Source organism: Drosophila grimshawi, unplaced genomic scaffold (assembly GCF_018153295.1).
Source record: "Drosophila grimshawi isolate 15287-2541.00 unplaced genomic scaffold, ASM1815329v1 contig_848, whole genome shotgun sequence".
In the NCBI taxonomy this organism is placed as follows: Eukaryota; Metazoa; Arthropoda; class Insecta; order Diptera; family Drosophilidae; genus Drosophila; species Drosophila grimshawi.
Window position 1 is genome coordinate 3,637,501 of NW_025063692.1, and position 15,000 is coordinate 3,652,500.

General features: G+C 45.2%; 1 protein-coding gene across 3 annotated transcripts in view; it reads right to left on the reverse strand.

Annotated features, from left to right (window-relative positions):
• LOC116805970 overlaps positions 1-15,000 on the reverse strand; it is a 116,533-nt gene that overhangs the window by 59,956 nt on the left and 41,577 nt on the right. Inside the window, exon 1 of one of the 3 annotated variants that reach the window (XM_032741399.2) lies at positions 5,106-5,231. The exons of the other annotated variants lie outside the window; for them this stretch is intronic. The gene's annotated coding sequence lies outside the window, so the exon portion shown is untranslated. Of the gene's footprint in view, positions 1-5,105; positions 5,232-15,000 lie in introns of those variants that run through there. 3 annotated transcript variants of the gene reach the window in all.

Below are 15,000 nucleotides of genomic sequence, written 5' to 3' on the forward strand. Positions count from 1 at the left end.
ACTTGTGTATGTATACATATATGTATATGTTATATATATATATATATGTTATATGTGTAGATGTTAGGGGAGGGGGCATGCTTTGTATAAGTATAAAATTCTAAAAAGAAGTATTAATCCTTAGCTTAAACATTTGCCAACCGCAGCAAGCTACACACACACACACACACACACATACACACACACACATACACAGACACACACACACACACCGAGAGCTAGAGGAGACTGGTGCGCCATTTTGCTGCTCTGTGTGGCATACAACGCCGCAAAGTTTTGCCTTATAAGTCGCCGTCTACACTAAAATGTCCCTTTTTTATTGTATATGAATTGTATTATTATTATTAACACTATTACTAAGAAGAAGAGGCTTAGAATATCCAACGGTCCATTGACATGACCGTTGTAGACTAAGAAGTCACCCAACTAAACTGGGTATTTATAGCAACGAACTATGCATGTGCCGTGAAGGCGAGGAAGAATCCTCAATGCACATCCCAGTAGAGTGTATTGCTTTAACCGGGAAAAGGTGCTGCATCCTAGGGATGCATGTTATGAACTTCAAAGACATAGAAGCCCTCAACCCAACAAAGATTCTAACATTTGTGCAGGATCTGGGCTTGATGGAGGAGCTATAGGCTCAGCAGGGGGCACAATGGATCTTGAATAGATCAAATTATAATAATAATAATATTAAACATTATTATCCCTATTGAATGGTATCTATGCATTCTAATTATTGAGTATTTGAGCAAAAAAAGCTAGAAACAACAATAGTTCAAGCAGAGAACGTCGGGATCCCCAAGTCTGACTAGACTTAAGCGCAGAAGAAGTCAGCAGTGCTGACTTCATATATGTATTTAAGCACGTGTAAACACTGACACACACACACACACACACACACACACACACACAGATGCAGAGGACAACTACTCGTTTCTTCTGCAGATTCGTCCGTTCGCCCAATCTGAATCTCGATTGCAGTCTTAGTCTGAGTCGCAGTCGCCGCTTCTAATCCGCCCATGGAACGTCGATCCCGAAATGTCTTGACAACAACAACAACAACAACAAGAATCCTGTTCTTAAGCGGCAGAATAAGAAGAAGAAACAGCAGCAACAGCAGCAGCAGCAGCAGTGCTGACTTCGTACTTACTTTTGGCTTCGTATCGCTTTTATTCAAATTCATAATCGCAAAATTTTTATATTCTACTTATGCTCAAAGGACGCGTGTGTGTTTGTGTGTGTGTGTGTGTGTGTGAGTGGTAGGGGGCATAAGGACTAGTGGTTGGCTTTGTGCTGAGCCTACAATGGGGGCCACCCATTCGATATCGCCCCGATATCGCCTCCGCCCGCCTGTTCTCCAACGCCTTCGCTTCATACTGAGCATCATCCATCCTCAGAGCAGCCAGCACATCCTTAGTCCTTATGCCATACCATACCATTCCATACCATTCCATTCTATGCCGACCCGTTGTCGTCGACGTCTTCTTTCGTCCCGTCTCGGTCTGTGGGCCTAACCCCAACCCCAACCCCAGCCCCATCCCCGCCCCCTTGCTGTAATCGGAAACTTTCCTCTTTCTTAACATTTTTCATCTTTTCTTTTTTTTTTTTTGCTTTCATTTTGCTTGTGCCAAAAATACAAAAAGTACACTGGCGGGGGCTTGGTGAAGGGGGGCAGGGAAGCGAAGGGGGGAGGGGGGGACAAAAGCGCTGAGAATGGAATGAATGAATAATAAAAGCGAAGCACTCGATGGCGTAGAATTTGAATAGAAGCTTAGTTTTTCGCTTATACAACAAAAACTTTCTTTTTTTAGGGGTTGTTTCCAATTTTTTTTTACTTTGCTCGCGACGTCGATGGCAACTGCAAACGGCGAAGCTGTGCGACGAGCGGGGAAGCGGGGAGGGGCGGGCGGGTGGCGGCGCGACGCTGGTGTTTGCGGGTGTGTGTGTGTGTGTGTATTTAAGTTGCACAGTCAGAAAAGGGCAAGGAAAGCGTTTTTACAAAACGACACACACACATAGAAACAACACACACACACACACACACAGTAAGCAAGCAAGCAAGCAGGCGAGCGAGAGCAAGAGAGATAGATAGATAGATAGCTAGAGATGGGGAAGAGAGAGAAAGAAAGACAGAGAGAGAGTGGGAGGGAGAGAGAGAGAGAGATAGACGCATAGTAGACGCAGACGCAAGACGGCTGAAGAAAAACTGAAAAGTTTATAATTACTTATTTTTTGATGAATTGGGTAAATATTAAAAAAGAAAAAGAAAACCGAATCGGGGCTGTGGCAGGGACACGGGGTGCGGCAGGCAGGCACGGGTGCGGGAGCGGGTGCGGGTGGTGGCAAGCAACGGTAATAGAACTGAAGCGCTAACTGGGCACGGCAAGGGGGCGGCTTGGGACCAAAACTTGAAGCGCCAGCAGCGGCAGCAGCAGCAGCGGCAGCAGCAGCAGCGGCAGCGGCAGCGGCAACAACAGCCAAAAAGGTACAGCGCGCGAGCTTAAAAAGAAATACGACTACATTAAAAATTATCGATCGATTTTGTTTTTCTTCTTTTTTTTTTTATTTTTTATTATTTGCCAGTCCCCGTTGCTGCCACTGTTGTTGTTGCTGCTGTTGTTGTTGGTTGAAAATTACAAGCAAGGCAAACTAAATGGGGAAACAACAAGCAGTCGCTTATTCTACTTAGTTGCTGCAACCGTTGTTGTTGCTGCTGTTGTTGTTGTTCTTGTTGCTGTCGTAATGGCCATTAGAGTTATGTCAGCTTATGGATTGTCTGTCAACGGTAAAGCTTAACTAGTCCCAGCAGCAGCACCAACAGCAGCAGCAGCAACCAACAAAGTGTAACCAGGGGCCAGTCAGGCAGTCAGTCAGTGTGGCACTGCTGCATGTGGTTGGATGGGAGATGGGGGATGGGGGGAGTGCAGCATGCAACTGCCACTTCGAGAAGTTTTTGCACTCAGCATAAATAATTGGCCGGATTGTTAGACAATCATCCTCGCGACTAGCAAAACTTTCTTGTTTTCCGTAATCATTTCTAAATATACAAATGAAAACGTTTTTTTTTAATATTTCTTAATAATCAAAGATATTTGTAAAAAGTTGAAATTTCTAAATTCTGTAAATATCAGAATATATTGCCTATATAGCTCGGTCGGTATTTTACACATACAAACACACAAAATACAAACAGTTTCGATTCTCATTCGAATTTCGAATTTCGAATTTGACGAGCTGGTTTGCCGATAATACTACTATCAGAGAGTTGGGCGGCGGCTGCTGGGCGTGGCTAAAATTTTAACTTCATTTGAGCAATTAATTTTGTTAAATATGTAATTAAATTGTGCAAGGAAGTGTTCACGACAACATCATCAGCAACAACAGCAACAACAGCAGCAACAACAGCAACAACAGCAACAACAGCAACAACAACAACTGCAACAGCAACAGCAACAACAAATTGGAAGTTGTCGCAACGTCGACAGACATCCTTATTAAGTTTAATTGAATTTGTCGTTTGTTTTTTTGCATTGCGCATGTTGCATGTTGCATGCTTCATGTTTTGCCTGTGTGCCCTTCGCTTTTTTTTTATATTCATTTTGTTAATCAAATAAACTCTAAATAATCAAAGAGCGCAAAATAAGAAGTTTTTCAGTCAGTGCAACCAAGTCTTACCCCTTACTTAGAAGCCGCCAAAAACAGTCACTGCACCCTTCTGCACCTTCTACCATTTATTTCTATATTATGTTATGTGGCAGCAACTGAAGTAACCCGACGAGGCAACGCGACGCCAACGAGCGATGCCAAAGGAAATGCGCTTTATGAATTTTATTAAAAGAAAATTCCCAATTCAACCCGCCGCCTCCCCCTGTGCCTGTCTGTGTTGAGATTAGCTTTCAGCTAGCTGTTGCAACAGGAGCAACTGTTGCAAGCACTGCAATCGCAAATAACTCCAAATTAGATGGAGTCGCTGGCTTTGCTGTCCTTTTTCTTTTATAGAGGGCATAATCATTCTTTCGTACAGCTTGTAATACATTGAGGAGGGGGAGACGCCTCCGACCCAACAAGGTTTATATATATATATGAAGTCTATGTGATCTCAGACAGTCTTGCAGCTGTCAACCTTGACTACAGCACTCTAGCACACTCAGATAGATCGGAGTTGGCCGAATCGAATCACTATCGCAAATAGCTGCCATGGCAACAATCTGTCGAAAGATGAGTTCTTGCAACAATCGATTGAAAGCTGAGTTCTTGCATTATGAACAAATTTATTTAACGAATTGCGCTAGGTAAACTTATTTAATATGCATGTTATTATGCATCTGCATGTCCACAGCAGACTGATATATCTTATAGCTGTCAGATGTCGACTGATGTATAGCTGCTCTGTGGCCTTAACTGGTTGGTCATTACAACTCAAAGTTGGCTTTATTGGCCAACAAGCTAACCAAAATTGTTGGCATTTAGACTCCGCTCGAAAAGGGTATCTCATCTTCGTTCTTACTACTCTTTTTTTGTCTTGTTTTTCGCTGTTAATCGCTATGTCACTTTGTCGGTTGGTCGCTTTGTCGCCTTGTGTTTACTGGGCCGTTTATCGCTCTGTTTGTCATTTAGCCTGCTCCGAGTTCTGCTTATCGTGAAACCGGGCTTATCAATGCCAAATATATGAAGAGGCAGGCCAGCCAGGCAGCCAGGCAGCCAGCCACATCATGAGGCAAGAGGCGGAACAAACAGAGACCGTTAAGAGGCCGGCGATCGTGACTCATACTCGTGCTCACATTCCCATCGACAGTGCTGCAGTGTTCTTCCTCTCTCTCGTTCTCTCTCTCTCTCGCTCTCCTCTCCTCTCTCTCTCTCTCTCTCGCTGTCTCTCTCTCTCTCTGCGTCGACATAGACAGTAACAACAATCATTCCGGCTGTATACAATATCCCAGCCACTAAGCAGCATTGCCTGCCCCATCAAAGCAAAGCCTCTCCAGTGCCCCATTGTCGAATGCAAAACTTTGCCAACTAACTGCCAAATATAAATATACACACACTAGTAGTAAGTGTAGAATTGCCCTCCGTCTCCTCCATCCCTCCACTCTCTATTTACATACTTTCAAATGCTGCCAAGGGGCGGCTCATCAGCCATTGCCATTTCCATCGCCATCGCCATCGCCATCGCCATCGCCATTTCCCTTTGCTTTTGCCTTTGCCCGCAGCTTTCTTAGCGCCAGGAAAATCTGCGGAATTTATAAAATTTTCATAGTTACAACTTTCTTTATGCTGTGCGCGGGAGGTGTGTGGGGGGCGGGGGCGGGGTTGGGGGGTTGGTTGGTTTGTAGGAGCTGCCGTTAACTTAATGTGCACTAGAGTCGCAGCTAGAAAACCGAAACCCAAAACCAACCAGCCCAGCTCAGCCAGCCAACCAGCCCTCAATCCCTCATCCCTGCCACTACATCCCCCCTCCCCCCGTTATACATCTTCACATCTGCCCCAACAAATGGCCGCTTCTATTTTGCAGTTTAGTTTCAAATACATTGCTGCTGTTGCTGCTTATGTTGCTGCCACTTCTGCCACTGCTGCCACTGCTGCTGTTGTTGCTGCAATCTTTTTTGGCAATATTTTTTGCGTGCTGCTTCTGCTATACACAAGACTCTCCATTATTATTATTATTATTATTCTTTTTTTGCTCCTTTTTTTTGTGTGTGCTGTTGTTGTGCAACTGGGATTAAAAGAGAGGGAGCTAACGAGGGGGGGGAGGGAGACAGACACATACATATAGCTCGAGACCAAGACAGAGAGAGAGAGAGAGAGAGAGAGGGAGAGAGAGAGAGAGTGAGAGAGACAGAGAAAAGCGAGTGAGTGAGGGAGATAGAGAATAGCGTAATAAAAGGCTGCTGTCTTCATGTTGTTGTTGCTGTTGTAGTTACTATGAAGCAAGTCTCGGCTCGACGCGAACCCAGCGAAACAAAAAACCAGCAACAAACCAGTGAAGCCCCAACGTTAAACCCCAGCCTCCCTCCATCCCCCATCCCCCATCCCCCAATCCCCTGCTCAAAACACAGCTCCTTACGCCTGCCGCTGCTTGGCAAACAGACGCAAACTTTTCAGCGCTCTAACAGTTTCTCCTATACCTAAAATATACCGTCAATGGGTGGGGTGGGTGTGTTGAGGGGGGAGGTAAACGGCAACCGAGAATGAAAAGGAAAACCCAAAGAAAATGTACGCGCGCGAGAAATGTTAAAAAATATTTTTATAGCTACGCGAACGTTAGAATAGTGTTTGCGTTCAAGCTGTGTCTGTGTCTGTGTCTGTGTATACACATACACACATATATATATATATATATACATATATATATATTCATACATTAAATGTGTGTGTGTGTGTGTGTGTGCGACTGCTTCTGCTGCTGATGCTGATGCTGATGCTGCTGCTGCTGCCAAAGTTTGAAGGTCGACAGCGCCAGCAGCGACGTCAACGTCTTCTTCTTCTTATTCTGCTGCTGCTGATGCCGATGCTGCTGCCAAAGTTGTTGTTGTTAGTCAAATGGGGTGTTGATTGAACGGTTGGTTGCCCGCCCACCCGCGTCTTGTGAACAATCCACCCATCTACCCGCTCCCGCCCCCCCTCGAACCGTACTGTTTTTTGTACGTTGTATTGCGCTTAGACACAAATTTTACAATCCACCCACACAAAAATCCTGCAGCAGCCCCGAAAAAAGGCAGCTATTGGCATAAGCAAAACAGGCTAGGGGACCAGAGAGGGATGTGGGGTTGGGGGGTTGGGGGGTGGGGCAGGGCACAACAAGGTAGTTGAAGAAAAAGTCAGAGCTGGATGGTTACGGAGGATGGGCAGAGGAGGGGAGGGGGGGAGAATGTAGGGGATTGGGAGCAAGTTGGCAAAAGTATTACTTGAGCATGTATAGAAAGATTGGCAACTAACGTTGAACAGCAGCAGAGAAACAGAACCTTTCTCCTGGTAGGGGATTGGCAGAGATAGCGGGCGGCTTCTGCACTTAACGTAGTCAGCCGCACCAACCCCCACCCCCTACCATCTACCCTAGCCAGCCCACCCCCCTAGTGCTGCTCCTCCGCTCCTGGTGCCGTTGTCGCTGGCGCAGTTAGCAAGCTGTGTGCACTAAATAAATTGTAATACAAAGTTTCGCTGAATTATTATGTATTCAAATCGATATCAGGCCGAGAGTTCGAGTTATGTTTGTGTGTGTGTGTGTGTGTGTGTGTGTGTATGAGTTGGTGTAGTGCGATTTCTTTGCTTGCCTCAGTTCTTGCGTACAGTTGTGCGTGGTGCGCATAGTTGTGAGCTGAGCGGGAACGGGAACGGGAACGGGAGCGTGAGCCAAGGGTTGACCTGACCTGACCTGACCTCACCTGACCCGACCTGGCCATAGCATAAAAGTTTGTAGGTTGCTCGTTTCACTTGTTCTGTTGTTGTCTGTCTGCCTGTCCGCCTGTCTGCCTGCCTGCCTGCTTGCCTGCCTGCTTGCCTGCCTGCCTTTTATTTGATGAGTGCCACTTGCAGCTGCCGCATCATGTGAGCCAACATTTAATGAGCTGATCAACATTTGCACGATGATCAGCGGGGTCAACGATAACGATTCAAATGGTTATCGCATAACGCTGCGGCACAATGTCAACTAAGAAACATCAACTCGGGTCATCTGTGCAGCGAGGTTATTCCTTGCCACTGACTAAGCCCAAATATCTTAATCTTGCTATATATACATTCAGGCATGCATACATTATATAATATTATCATATAATTTAACAAGAACTTGAAAACATAACCTTCAAAATCTCGATCTAAACTTGTGTATCTTGGCATCTATATAGTTAAACATCTATTGTTTAGTATTAATGTAAAGTGGCATTAGTCAAGAAATAAAAGAAAGTTTTTTGTGCACAATTAGCACCACAATAAAAGTCTCTATATTTGATAAGAGTTTTTGTTTCTTCTCAAAACAATTAAATCAGCTTGATAACAACACAGTTCTTCTTCTTGAATTGTTACCTTTTCAACAAATTATTCACTAACGAAAATGACTGTCCAAATAACCGTTTGCAATTTGGGAATAATAATGTCGATCTTACATAGATTAGATATTCTCAGTCGCATTTTAGTTTAAGTTTTTACACTGCTACCAAAAAACCCAAATTAGAATTTATATATAATGAGAGCTCAGATTGTCGTTGCGTGCGTTAAATAAATATATAATATATATATAATATTATATATAATATATATGTATATATATATATTTATTTGTTAGCTGCACTGCGGTAGTCGTGCCACATCGCGTATACTTGATACGAATTCTCATGCACCAACAATTTATGGCAGCTTGTTCGTTCAGTGTTTATTAGTATTTTGTTGATGTTTTCCTGTTTCTGTTTCTGCTGCTGCCGTTGCCGTTGCCGTTGCTGTTGCTGTTGCCGTTGGCATGTGGCACACACGAATTTAGAAAAACCATCCTTAGACCAGAAGCAAAGGCCTCAAAGGGCTTCATCAAAGCACGGGTGAGCGAAGTTAAGTGGCGAATAGTTTTGGGCTTAGGGCCGGGCCAGAGGCAGAGGCATCTGCTACAGCAACACACACACACACACACAGACACACAGAGAGAGCGAAACAAACGAGGGTCCGGCTGCAAAAGCTCATTTAGTTATTTTCACCGAAATTTACAGTATTTTTATTTATTTTTTGCAGAAAAATACATTTTGTTTTTATACCTTGAACCCATTAAAATTTGATAAAAAGGGTATGCTGAAGTTGTGCCAAAGTATCTGCGACCGATATATATTTATATATATATATATAAGAACAAGCGGATATCAGAGATATTTTTGAATATAAGTTTATTTTTTATTTTATTGACAACTTGGCTTATTTTGCAATTATTATAATTTATTATAATTTATGATATTTATTATATCTATTATAATTATTATATATCTAATAACTTCCAACAAACTTTTCAAATGGAGTTTTTTAGCAAATGATCCTGGCTGGATAAGTCAGGGTATGTCGTCGTCGAGCTCTCTCTCGACTCAGTCAACATTCTTACTTGTCTTTTCTGTTTTTTTTCTTTTAATTTTTTTTATTTTTTTTTATTGCACTCGCCTGCCTGCTTGCCACAGAGTCAGCGGCAGAGTCAGAGACAGAGTCATAGCCATAGTCATAGTCATAGTTCTAGAGTTCTTCTGACTGCCTCATCCTGCCACAGAGCAGTGAAAAAAAATGAAATGGGGCCTGGGGCTTGGCAAAGGCTGGTGTGGACAGTCAGACCGCCCGTCGGTAGCATTTTAAATATAATTATAATATAATTTGGAACGGTATTTTTTCGCGTTTCTGCTGCCACATTATGTGTGCGCGCTCATCTGTGTGTGTTGTGTGTGTGTGTGTTGTGTGTGTGTGTTGTGTGTGTTGTGTGTGTTTGTTTCGGTATTAGCAGCACTTTGCTGATAAGAGGGTGAAGGAGAGGCAGCAGAGCCTCTCCGCGGGGGGAGGGGTGGCGGGGAGAGGCATCACTGCATTGTTAATGCAATTTCGCTTTGCTGCCGCGTTTTTGTTATGCTTTCGTATTAAAATAATTATACAATTTTTTTGTTTTGTTTATTTTACTTTTTTTGTTTTGTTTTTTTTTTTTTCGGTTTTTGTATTTGGGGCCATTTTATGCATGTGTAGGAATACTTCTAGCCGGCACTGTAAATATGGTTTTTGCTTTTGTTTTGCATGTGTGTAAACTGTAAATTGTAAAAGTCAGTTTTGATACTTTTTTGCCATTGCCATTGTTGGCGCTTCTTCTTCCTATTTTACTACTTTTTTTTAAACGAATTCTAGCATGTAATTTCGTAGAAAGTTTAGTAAGTGCTATAAATAAATTCAAATGGAAATGCAAAATGCGAAATGCAAAATGCGAAATGCAAAATGCAAAATGGGAAAAATGCAAAAGAGGAAAAATATGTGAAAATGTGTGGCATACAACACACACTTGCACACTTATACAGCACATGTTATATGCCTCATTGCACTAATCCCCCTACCCAAAATAAAAAAAACATAAATATATATATATATATATATATATATTCTCTCATTCTCACACACACAGAGCCGATTGCAGTGGCATTCTCAATCATTCTCAATTCGTTGCACAAGCCCGTGCAATCCAAATCCAAAGTTTTTCAATAAGCCGAGAGTCAATCGAGTCGTCGGCACACAGAGCCCTATAATGTAAATATTCAACAAACATATATCGATAATGCATATACATATCTAGTTCCACAAATAGCTGCACAAGTTTTTTAATAACACAGCCAGCACAATAATCAGGCGCTTGTGGCGCTGTGGTGCAAGGCAAGGCACGGCAACATTTCAACAGCAAGTTTATTTTTACACCTCATGCAACTTCAGTTTCAGGCGACTCAAATAACCAACGCGGCGAATGCGTAATAATAATGACAGCTGACCAGACTGACTGCCAGACTGCCAGACTGCCAGACCGCCAGGCTGCCAGGCTGCCAGACTGCCAGACTGTTGCCTGGCTGACAGGCTGATATCCTGCAACAGGTAGCTTGCGAGTGCTTCGTTGTATGTGTGTGTGTGTGTGTGTGTGTGGGTGGGTGTGGGTGTGTTGGGTGTTTTTGCTACTTGTCTTGTGGATTTTCCACGTTTCGCTACGCCTTGTTGCGCCTGTCGCCGTGGTGGCACGGCAAGATTCTCGATGGCAACCAGCTGCAGACAGCCGTGACCTTCGTTGGACAATGCGAAACTGTGCCACATGCCTCGCAGTGAGCCGGCAGTTGGCTGTCGTCTGGCAGCAGTGGGGGTAGTGGTGTGGGGTGTTTGGGGTGGCAGAAAACGACCAAAAGCAATTCACAGTTCGCAACTGGCAACTGGCAACTGGCAACTGGCAACTCACAAGGCAAGGCAGGACCTTGCCGTGGAGTTTTCAAACAAATAAAGAATCGAAGGAGTATTCGCCAACAAACAGGCAAACATTGCCACACACACACACACACACACACACACACAGCGAGCAATGTTCAGTGTTCAATGTGTTCCTCCTTTTCACTGCTCGCTCTCCCTCTCTCTCCTTCTCTCTATCTGCTTCGCTCTCTCCCTCTCCCTCTCTCTCTCCCTCTCTCTCTCTGCCATTCTTTTGCCATTGAAAATTAAAATGCCGGCTGCCCATTCCAAGTTGAAGTGTTTGTCGCTTTTTGCTGCCGCGGACTTTTAACTTCCGGCTTCAGTCTGCTGTCTCTCTCTCTCTCTGTTTTTCTCTCTCTCTCTCTTTCTCTTACTCTCCCTCTCACACGCTTTCACGCTGTCGCTGTGACTGTCTCTGTCTGCTCAGCTGTGGCATGTTGGCCTTGTCGACAGCCGACAGCCGACAGCCGGCAACCGACAACTGTCTTGACCTTGCAGCTGGCCTCTAACTGGCAGACTGAGCGTCTACCTGTCTGCCAATCTTACGCGTGCTCCTGCTCCTGCTGCTCCTGCATGTGTGTGTGTGTGTGTGTGTGTCTGTTTGTAATGATAATCCGCATAAAATTACAAGCAAAGCGCAGACGACAAACGCCCACACACACACACACACACACAAGGCGACACAAGGCGAACCAAAAGTAAGGCCAAGGTCATTCTCATGCCCCACACTCGCATCCACATCCACATCCACAACGACCACACACACACACACACGCCAATTGGCCAAGCAAGTAAAGTCGTCGGCGCGTGGCTCACTTTCACTCGCATAGCCCGAAAAAAGCCAAGCAACTCATTCCCCATTTGCCGCTCCCCCGCCACACACTCTGCAGAACACACTCATCCTCAGCCAGACAGGCAGCTAGCCAAACGAACGTCCTAAGGTCCTTAGCAGCAGCATATGTGTGTATGTGCGTGTGTGTGTGTGTGTGTGTGTGTGTGTGTGTGTGTGTGTGTGCTTGTGTGTGAGAGTGTGTCAACCAGTCAAGAGCATATGTGAATTCGACGCGGCGCCCAAAAACATTTCCTGCCCATGTCCTCCTCGTAGTCCTGGCGACTGTCTTTCTCTGTATGTCTAGTGTGTGTGTGTGTGTGTGTGCTTGTATGCGTGTGTGTGTGTGTGTATATGTGTGAGTTCTTAAGTTTTTATGGCTTGCTGACTACTACTTCCGGTTCGGGGTCGGTCTCCGGGTTTGGGGTTGGGGGTGTTGGTGTTGGGGTTGGGGTTGGGGTTGTGGGTCTGAGTCTGGGTCTGGCTCTGGCTCTGGCTCTGAAGCCGGTTCTGTCAGGCAAGGCAATGAATATATTAACACACTGCCACACACACACACACACACACACACACAACGCGACTTACCGCCCACAGCACCAGACAATGTCTTATTGTGCCAGTGTGTGCCAGTGTGCGTGTGTGTGCGAGTGAGTGCGAGTGAGTGTGTGTGTGCGTGTGTGTGTGTGTGTGTGTGTGTGTATGCGAGTCCTTGACGTCCGGCGTTAAATATACACAGTGAGACAGTGAAACTGGCCGTGTCCGTGACTCCGTCGTCTGTGTGCCACCAATGTGTTTGCCCTGCGCTCTTCTGCCAAGTTGCCATTGTTGCGCCTTAGGGCGTCCTCACGCAACAAGTTGACAGACACACACAAACACACAAACACACACACACACACACACAGATACACACAGACAGACAGACAGACAGAGAGACAGAGGGACACCAGTACACCCAAATCAACAAATTATCACACACTGCCAACAGACGTCGTGTCTGTCTCTCTGTACGTCTTCATCTCCATCTCCATCTCCGTCTCCGTCTCCATCTCTATATCCATTTCGAAAGCCTATACAAATCTCCGACTACCCCCTCCGTCCCGCCTTAGCCTCTAGCTATGGTTTCTATGGACATCTCTTCTATTCTATGCGTCGTCTGAGTGTTTGGCTTGTGTTTAGTGCTAGTTGAGTTCGATAATATGGAAATTTATTTTTTTTATGATTTTCTAACCCGAAACCAGCAAAGCAGATAACTTGCCACTGCAGCCAATTGTGCGTGTGTGTGTGCGAGTGTGTGTGCGAGTGTGTGTGTGTGAGTGTGCATGTGCCAATAAGGAAAATCCTTACACAAACTTACCGTTATTGTTGACAAGCAAACAAAACGACAAACATAAACGGCAAATCGAGAAATGTAAGCGAAAATATATGGAAAAGCTGTCCGTTACAGTCCGAGAAGCCCGAGAAACCCGGACCTGGACCCGGACCTGCCCTCACTTACACACTTACACACATGCTCATCATGTTCATGTGTAACACACACACATTGAGCGAGAGAGCGACCCTTGACCCTTGCGAGCAGGGCGGGCAAAAGGGGGACAGACAGACAGACAGACAGACAGACGGGCAGACCGTAAGACTCATGAGCGCTATCACTTACTTATGTCATGTCAGACAGGTTTGCGACCGTGGAAGGGTTGTCGGATTGTCGGCTTGGCGGATTGGTGGATTGGCGGACGATTGTCTGTCACTCTGTCGGTGGTTCTGTCGGTTGGTCGGTTGGTCGGCGCTGCGTCCGCGTCTGGGCCGTGTCTCGTTAAGTGTTTTGCCAAAAGATTTGATGCACGCTTTGAGGTTGAGGTTGAATTTTGTTGGGTTGGGGTCAGGCTTAGGGTTAGGGTTACAGCTCAGTGTGTCTGTGTGTGTGTGTGTGTGTGTCTTTGTGATTTGGGATGAGAGATGTGAAGTTGTGCGGGGTTAAGGGATGAGGCTATTCACACGGCCGACTGCTGCCAACACCAGCCAGTTGTTGTTGTTGTTGTTGTTGTTGTTGCTCGATTGCTTCATTTGCATTTGTCAGCAATGGGACATGTTTTAATCGACGCACACACACACACGCACACATATGGGAGAGCAGGGCAGGACTGGGCAGGGCAGGGGCGGTTTTAGTGGTCAGGGCAAGAGGACACCCCATTTGGATTTGGCATTTATTTGTTGCTGTTGTTGCTGTTGTTGTTGTCGTTGATAATGCCTTTTAAATTGCTGCCTATTTTGCCGCATTTGAGGCGATCGCTTTTGGGACAAAAAAAAGTCGCCTGGACAGGGTCACGAACTCTGAGGTCAATGGGCCTGTTTAAGTTAATGTGTGTGTTGTGTAGTAGTGGTTTTTGATTTTTGACCTGTGGCAAGGGTTCAAGGGTTTACATGACCGCCTCTCCATCCCCCCCCCCATAATCACAGTGCTTTTTTTTTTTTGGTTTAGATCTAAGCTAAGCAATCGCAAAAGAACAAAAACTATGCAACTAGACAACCCCCTTTGGCAGCACTCGCTTTAGGGTTGAGAAGTCAAGGGAGTTAATTAATAGCTTGTTGAACTTTGAACCCAACTAGTCAGTGGACAGTGGACAGTGGACAGTGAAGAGTGGCCAGTGGAGAGTGGCCAGTGGACAGTGAAGAGTGGCCAGTGGTAATGCGAGTAGCTGCTAAATCTGCCGCAGGCAAGATCCGTGTGGAATCTTCAGCATTTTTAGTCGGCAATGGCTAATTAGTGGCGACCATCCAGAATATTTGTTGTCTATATATGAATGTCATGGGGAGTGGCAGAAGCTGTGCAGAGCGTGATGTGGCTGATGATGAGGGGGATGACGTACTCAACGCTCAATTTAAAAGAAAAAGTTTTAAATTAATTATTAGAAAAAGCATCAGCTGCGGTGCGGTGTAGAGCTCCCAAGAAAGGGTAGCGTCCCCGAGGTTTTCATGCCACATTCAGTGCACACACACACACACACGCACACAACCATCGTGTGTGTGTGTCACCTCCCTGGGCAATTTCCGTTGCCAAATTGAAAAATTGCGCTCGCGCAAAAGTTTCGTTGCCTTGATTTGGGGCCCCCTCAAAAAACACATACCAACTCCAGGTGGGAGAAAGGGGAGTTGGTTGCGAGCACTAGTTAAGCGGCGAGGTACGGCGTTTTTACTTTTCATACGCTTATTACATCATTCCACAATGTTCAATGTAC